This window comes from Adiantum capillus-veneris, chromosome 24 (assembly GCF_014529385.1).
Source record: "Adiantum capillus-veneris isolate H3 chromosome 24, ASM1452938v2, whole genome shotgun sequence".
NCBI classification, from domain to species: Eukaryota; Viridiplantae; Streptophyta; class Polypodiopsida; order Polypodiales; family Pteridaceae; genus Adiantum; species Adiantum capillus-veneris.
In genome coordinates this window covers 3,154,854-3,162,825 of record NC_140954.1, presented here as the reverse complement: position 1 = coordinate 3,162,825, position 7,972 = coordinate 3,154,854, and the positions used below count along the sequence as shown (strand labels likewise).

The following is a 7,972-nucleotide window of genomic DNA, read 5'->3' as shown; positions in this document are numbered from 1 at the left end:
GGAGGTTTTGCAGAGAAGACATTTTGCTTTTGTTTTCCAATCGACAAGCAACTAGAGCAGCTTTTTGAGCTAAGCACAGAGGGTGTTGGTAGTGAAGCAAGAGGTTTAAAGCAACAACTACAGCTACAAATACAACTACAACTACAACTTATACATTGCAGGAAGAGTGGTCAACATGCACTCTTCGCCACATATCAAGAAGGCCATGGTGGGAAGACAACCACGTCTTGACCTTACAAGCGGTAGGACTTTAACTTCAGTCTACATGGCACCCGCATCGAGCGGAGCAGCCTCAAGCATTGGCTCAACATTGGTTCCAGCACCCTTGGGTAATGGGTTTATTGGAGAAAGAAACAAGAATGCATCTATGGAAACAACATTGATTGGGGCATCGTCAAGTTTTGGAGCAGGGATAATAGATGGAACAACATGTGTTGAAGCTCCCTCAAGTTTTGGAGCATGTGCAAAACATGCCGGCATTTGTGAGTGTGCAAAATGTAGAAGGCTTGCTGCCAGAAGTTATGAAGCTCGCAGAAAGAGAGAGTATCGTCCCTAGCTCAAGGAAAGTCAGAACCAATATCCATCTCGTCCGATTATTGCGAATCACCAAGCCATCGCAAAGCGTATTGTCACATGTTTCAAACAGCACACAAGAGGCCTTGACAACGAGACAAAGGAATCCATCATGAAGGATGTGCTGAATGATGGTTGCATACGTGGGCTCAAAATTGAGACGCAAGAGAATCCAGTGCTGGTGGGTTTCAAGGACACTCTTTCCACCATCAAGAAACCTAGGAGAAAGAAAGAACTATTTATTAAGAGGGCAACTATCATGATGACCATGAGAGCACCGGCCCCAAACATTTTTGCAGCTTCCAAACTTCTAGGGACACACCGTAGAAACTTCTACGCTGCAAGAGAGAAATTAAAAAATGAATCCTTGCCATTGCATTTATGCGAGCAACAGGCACGCACAAAGGATGCAATCTCTGATGAGGTCAAGGAATTGGTGCTCTCCTTCTGGACAGAGAATACGCGTGTCTCACTGAACAAGAAGGATGTGTGCCGAAGATGAATCAAGAGAAAATTGTGGCAAAAGCATCCTGTGCATCTTCTAGAGCAACCCCACGTGAATGTTTAATTCATTCTGATGTTTTTCTGCATTCTGATGTTTTTCTGCACTTTGAAAAGCGTCCTGAGATTACATTAGCTTCATTCCTATCTTTCTTGTCGGCATGTTGTAAGTTTTTTTGTAGCTGTAAGATTAGGTGGGATAAATACGGTAATCAGCCCTATGGTGGCAGCCACCCTCTAGTTTTCATGAGCCCTACCATTGGAGTGATATGCGGCAAGCCGTCAGTGCTGATACAAGCTTAGTTCTTGCTGCATATCTACATGAATGGTTTTCATAGTCACCAGATTATGTGAGGTAAGGGTGGTAGCTATCAATTTTAAGGAAGAAGTCATTGATATGATGCCCTGTTAATCAACATGCAGCTTATAACCTGGGATTTCCACCTACTATATACATTAGTATCTTCAGAAGTCATTGTCTTGGTGGCTACCCAATCTATAAGACATATTGAGTGTAGCTACTTACTAGTAGGCATCCAGGATGGTAGTTATAGTGTTGCTTGTAGTAGAAATTTGTTGGTCTGGTAGCTAGGTTTTCCCAGCTGGTGGGGTTGTAGTAGAAAAATTGTTGGTGTGGTAGCTAGGTTTTCCCATCTGGTGATGTTTGAGCACAATGTAACATCAGGTCAAGAGGTGGCTAATTTCCCTTTTCACATGACTAGCATGTCCTTGGTAGCTACCTTTTGTAAGTACCTTGCTTGGTAGCTATCCCATTATTTGTGGTGGGTGTGCTCATGAGGTGGCTACAATGACATGGATTTCAGTCTTTCTTGAGAGCACCACAATTATGGTCTAGGTAGCTACCCATTTGGTTTGCAGCCTCCCAAGGTAGGGCGTGACCAATCCCTTGCTACCTTCCATACATGGTAGCTATCCCCTAGGGTTCAACTTGCTATTGGTTGAAGATTATAGTCAGGTAGCTACCACTCTACCTTCATTTTTGGTTGGGTGCTATGTGGTGGTAGGTGGATGAAACTAGTACACTAATAGATCATACAGGTAGCTACCCCCCTAGGTGGTGGAAACTTGAAAAGAGCTCCTCATACAGGTACCTACCCCCTAGGTGGTGGAAACCTGAAAAATAGCTCATCAAGGAGGCTAGTCTGGGGACGGGTGGCTATAGATTGCATGACACTTGCTAGCTTCCTGTATTAAGGAAGGTATTTTGAAGTGCATGGTTTCCATAAAATATACTTAAGCTGACTAGGCCATAAGTAGGTACAATCAAGTGTATAATAGAAATAGGTCAACAATTTTTTTTTACTTGTTGCTGCTTAAACCGTGCTCATATGGATGCGAAGTCCAAAGGTTTGCATGTTTACAGGTAGATTTCTTCCTTAAATTTCAAAGAGCCCATCCAGATGTGAAGATTGGGCAATGAACTTTCAAGAAACTGAAGCCATACTTTGTCCGCAAACTTAAGGATAGGTACACGTGCTGCTGCATAACACATGTCCAGATGTCTTTTTTGAGAGATTCCTTAAACTAGATAAGGCAAGGTTCTCTTGGCTTGCATTCCGTCAGCTGTACTTGCCAATGTAAAATTTGTGGGGCCACTGACAAGTGCAATGCATGTGCTCAAACCTACAACAGTATGATAGTACTATGGGAATCTGTTCTGTGTGTGAAGTCTGAAAGTGCCAGCCATCACAATAAAAAATGTTTAATGGGAGAATGCTCTATTTGTGGACCAGAAAAAATGCCTACATGCCGAAGGGAAGAATCACAGACAGGATGCATCATGACAGTCAAGCTATTCAAGAATGTTGAAGTTGGACAACAGATCCCGGGAAAAAGAAGAAGAGGAAACTCCTTTCATTCAAGAAGATGAACATCAAAGAGCTTCTGGTTTTGTTTAGGGATCACTTGAAGAAGTATATCCAACATAACTCTATGTATAGATGGCAGGTTGAGCAATTCAAAGAGCGTCTTCTAGTTTTTTCAGAAATGGTGGTATTGTTGGTAGTGGACTTTGTAGAGAACTACACGTTCAAAGAGCAAAACGAGATTCAAACAATGCACTGGTACTCTGATCAGGTCACAATATTTGTCCACATCACCTATATCCGCGTTGCAGGAGTGGTCCAAAAATATTATCACTTCTACATATCAGATGACAAGACTCATGATACTCTTTTTGTTCAGCATTGTTTCATGCTACATCACCAATGGTTGCAACAACTTGGCATAGTAGTCCAGGAACATTGGGTGTGGTCGGATGGCGCGGCCTCTCAATTCAAAGCCAAGAGGCCTTTTTACTTTGTTGCTAGGTATGGAACTCTAACAGGCGCTCTTATGACATGGAATTTTTTAGGATCAGGTCATGGAAAAGGTGAGCATGATGGAGCAGGGGCTGTCATCAATCACACTCATGAGCAGTTGAAGCCAAATGGAGTCAAACTCCAGTGTGCACATGAAGTTGTAGTATTCTTGAGGGAGACCATGTCTACAGGCGCAGAGGCTTCTTATCCATGAAAGACCCGGCTAGTATCACGGGTGTTTTGTGAGATCAAGTTAGATGAGAGGAATGGGATTGTAAGGCTGTACCTAATGTGCGGATCATTCATTGCGTATCTGGTTATTCGTTGACAAATGGGAGAGCTCTGAAAAGTAGGACACTATCATGCTTTTGTAGTGCATGTATGCACGATCTCTGGAGGAGATGCTCCAATTCTGTGCATGTGGGGTCTTGGGAGTACGTTTTGATTGAGCCCACGAATGAATTTGATGCAGAGGAAGAAACAAACTATCCAACCTATGAAGGACATTATGACGCCCTAACAGATGTTTTGCATGTAGATGATAACTTTGCTGTTGCTGCAAGTGCAAACAATGAAGAGCTTGTGGACTTCTATTTGTTGAAGTGTACGGGAGAGAATTCATGCATCAAGTCTCCAATTACCGATGCTTGGGGTAATTATTTCCTGTGAGGATCTTATGTGGTCAAGGGAATTTGGTATGAGTAGCGATCTCGAAATCCACATGAATACAAGCTCTTGCACTTGAAGCCCGAAGTCTATATGTTATCACACCTTGTGAGAGCTATCAAGTTTCCCATGGAGAGAATCGACCACAACTTGTTTATGATGTCCCCCGATGTATATGAGGCTGTTTACAACAACATTCCCTTTGATACATAGGGACCTTAGAATTTCCAGTATATTCAATGAGTAAAGTATGGTTTGTTTCTTCCAAGTTAAATGGTGCAAGGATATACTACTATGTTGTTCTTGGGCTCTAATTCACAATAGGATGTCTGCTCTCTATTTTTGTACGTGTAATGGTTCCTTCCTTTCACTTTGGAGGTTGTTGTGGGTACATAAGTGTTTGCTCTGTAATGGTACCTTCCTTTCACTTGGGAGGTTTTTGTGGGTAGGGAAGTCTTCAGCTGACGGTTTAGGGTTCGAGGCACAAGGCCTCATTGTCAATGAACAAACAATAATCCAACCAAAATTCCAAATCTTCTCTGAATCCTTAAACCTCAATTAGCCAGATCGGGTGATGACTAGGTGTGAACAAGTCAAGAACCTGGGTATTCAAAGCCATTGTAATTTCCCACTTCTAACTAAAAAATAAATACCACAAGGGGCACCGACTTTCGAGCCAACCAGATGTTGAGCGAGGAAACGAGTTTAAAGTATGTGTGTGAATAAGTCTAGGTATTGATTGAATGAATTACCGCTTTATGAGACCATAGACGGGTTTTATGGTTCCATCAACGAAATTTGAATTCTTTTCTACAAGTTTGACATGGACAGATTTGGGTGAAAAGGATTCACAGACAGTTTCCTTACAGATGAGAAAAACCAACATCCTCGAGTCACGGTCTCTCTCTCTCTCTCTCTCTCTCTCTCTCTCTCTCTCTCCTCTCTCTCTCTCTCTCTCTCTCTCTCTCTCTCTCTCTCTCTCTCCGCAAAAAGGAAGGTGGGAAAAAACTGTAACATAAAACCACACCGTAACGGCTGAAAACCCAAACACAAGGCTAAAAATTGCCGAGGTAAAACCCTTGAAATATTACATCATAGCAAAACCCCAAGGGGACGAGCCTCATCCAGAACAAAAAAGACATAGGATTAAGATTAAGGATCCACAACAGGAGCTTTTGGTAAGTGGTAGGAAGAACGAACATCCAAGAAGAGGATTAAAGTCTTCAGCTGATGGTTCCCAGACCAAGGCACAATGCAGATAAAGCTAGCTACCATCCTAATACCAGATAGCTACCAGTCATGAGCAGCTAGCTACCATGCTGAAAATAGATAGCTACCAGTAATAAGAAGCTAGCTACCATGCAGAAAATAGATAGCTACCAATCTTAAACAGGCAGCTACCATGCAAAAATAGATAGCTACCAGTCAAGAATAGGTAGCTACCATGCAGAAAACAGAGCTAACATTCATAAACAAGCAGCTACCATGCAGAAAAAGACAACTACCATACAACAAGATTTATACTGGTGGCATTTGCAAGGAGGAGACAACACAGTTGGCTAAGCTTTAAAAATTTTACAAATGACTTGAAGTACCGCGTATCATTTCCCAACAAAATCACAAATGCCAAGAAGTATGAGATATCCATTTTAGCATGAATCCAGTTACAGATTCAAGAAGGCTGATATAAATAGGTCAATGATACAAAAAGGGGTTATCAACTCCCATTCGCTGTTTACACAAGTACAAGGCCCAAACCTAAACTTGGTCTCTTACGACTGAGTCGCTTTTCTCTATGACCAATATATGATAACATATTGGGAAACTTGGTCCTTCTCATTTGATATCATGTGCATCCTGACATATTGATTAGGATCTTGCACACAGTTCCACCCCTTTAGCCACGGCAATAGAGTGTTCGTGAGGTAGCGAGGATCCTGTGATTCGTCATCCGGTTGAAATGTTGGTGGACATATCATGGTTGTATCACTGTTGAGAATATTTTTGTACCGTGTATCGTCCACCATAAGAATCGATGACCCCCTCCAATATGGTCTCCTTTTTAAGAGCTCCGGTAATCCCTTTACAAAAACTAGTTTTGCTTTGCTGCCTTGCAGCTCTCTGATATCAGTAAGTCTGAGAGGAAATTTGACGCAGTCAGTTTGGAAAAATTTCTCTTTCCAGATTCTAGGGTGCATCCCGCTCATGCAACCCTTAAGTGTAATATTCATGCTTCTGTTAGTGCAGATGGACCAGATGCAAAGGTAAACGATGTCTGCACATTTATGAAGAAATTGAAGCACATCTGGCCTGATTATGCAAAAGGTGCCACGGTCACTGCCTCCCTTGAACACTTTTCAACAGAGAAAATCTTTGGTTCTTTGAGGGATCTCTAGACTGGGGTATCTTCTCAAGAGAACCCCATTCATGTCTAATACCATGACTTTTTGAGCAGGACAGGTTGGAGGTGGCGTACCCTTCATCAACGGAGCAGTCACAATGCTAATTGGGAAAGGCATTAGAACATCCTTCCACCTTTTTGTACAGGAACTTACATCTTGCTATAACTCTGGTGAATGCACTTCTTTCAGAGGCTCTAGCTGCACATCTTGCCCCAAAGGGGAATCTTTCTGAGCATCACTGACAGGGACAAAGTCTGGAGGGGCCGCTTGGTGCACATGCATGGATGCCCCGGCAGTAGGATCCTATGATTCATCATCAGACATTGTACCACTCTTCATGTTAGTGCCTTCCTTGCCAGGAAAAATAGCCAAAGATTGTATCAGCAGGAGCAGCTCCTTTGCTGTGTTGGCAAAACCTGTGCGTCGTAAAGTAGACAAGATCTTCAAAACCCCTTTCAATCATTGGGGCATTACCCATTTCCACCTGTTGTAGCCCAAGGGTTTGAGTTCCTCTAAACAAACAGAACGCAAGAGTCAGAAAGTTGCAATATTAATTTTTTTATAGAGAAAATGGATCTCACCTCAATGGACAAGGCATCAAAAGACACATTCACCACATCACAAGTCACATAAAAAAACACTTTGACAATGAAAGAGGAACTCCAGGTTGATGATCCAAACATTCTATTGTTACATTACGAAAGGATTGCGGTACAAAGAAGGATAGTGGTTTGATACAAAAAGGATGCTACAACCAAAAAGGCTCATAGAAGGGTTGGCTATAAAGCATCACTCATGGACACTAGGTAGAGTCTAAGCCAGGCATCTTTTTGCCCGTGTGTTTGCAGCACCTTTTTTGAGGTTTGCTCCGCTTACTGCACCGGTGTCCCCATCCACAACCACAGAATCCTTCTCTTTAGCACTCTCTGACCCTTTGGTTGCATCGAACGTTTCATTCTGGTCTCCCCTTGCCCCCCCTGCAGGAGCAGTAACTATTAATAAACACCCTAATCAATCCATACAGATGCAAACATCTCAGAGACTACCCAGTTATACCTGAATTCCCTTTGCTTTTTTTTTTTGCATTTCTTGCCGCTGCAAAAGCCTCTGCAATATTAGGGTTTTTTGAGGGAGATTTCTCTTGGTTCACCGGTATGGATGTCAAGGGTTTGCTAGGATACTGGCTCTTGAAGAGCTCCACTCCTTCCCTAACAAGTGGCGATTCCGCAAGTATTTCATGCGCAATGGGGAGCACATCACCATCCATGAATTGGGTTTCCTCTATATCAGGTACATCTGTTTTTGAAACATCCCAAAAATAAAATCTAGGTGCATTGTAAAAAACAATGATGAGTAAACTTTGTACTAAACAAGTGCTTCGAAGGACCCAAGGAACTGCTGTTACCTTCTAGATTGCAATGTCTCTCTTCCTTATCGGAGAGAACACTGATCATAGTGCCCACTTTGACCTCTTTGGAGATAACTTCGGTGTTTAGATCACCTTTTTTA

General features: G+C 42.4%; 2 pseudogenes; one reads left to right on the top strand and one right to left on the bottom strand.

Moving 5' to 3' along the window:
- The first annotated feature begins 205 nt into the window (after positions 1–205).
- Positions 206–1,075, top strand: LOC147425844 (uncharacterized; annotated as a pseudogene).
- A 4,779-nt stretch (positions 1,076–5,854) lies between these two features.
- LOC147425843 (uncharacterized) lies at positions 5,855–7,730 on the bottom strand (annotated as a pseudogene).
- Between the last annotated feature and the right edge of the window lie 242 nt (positions 7,731–7,972).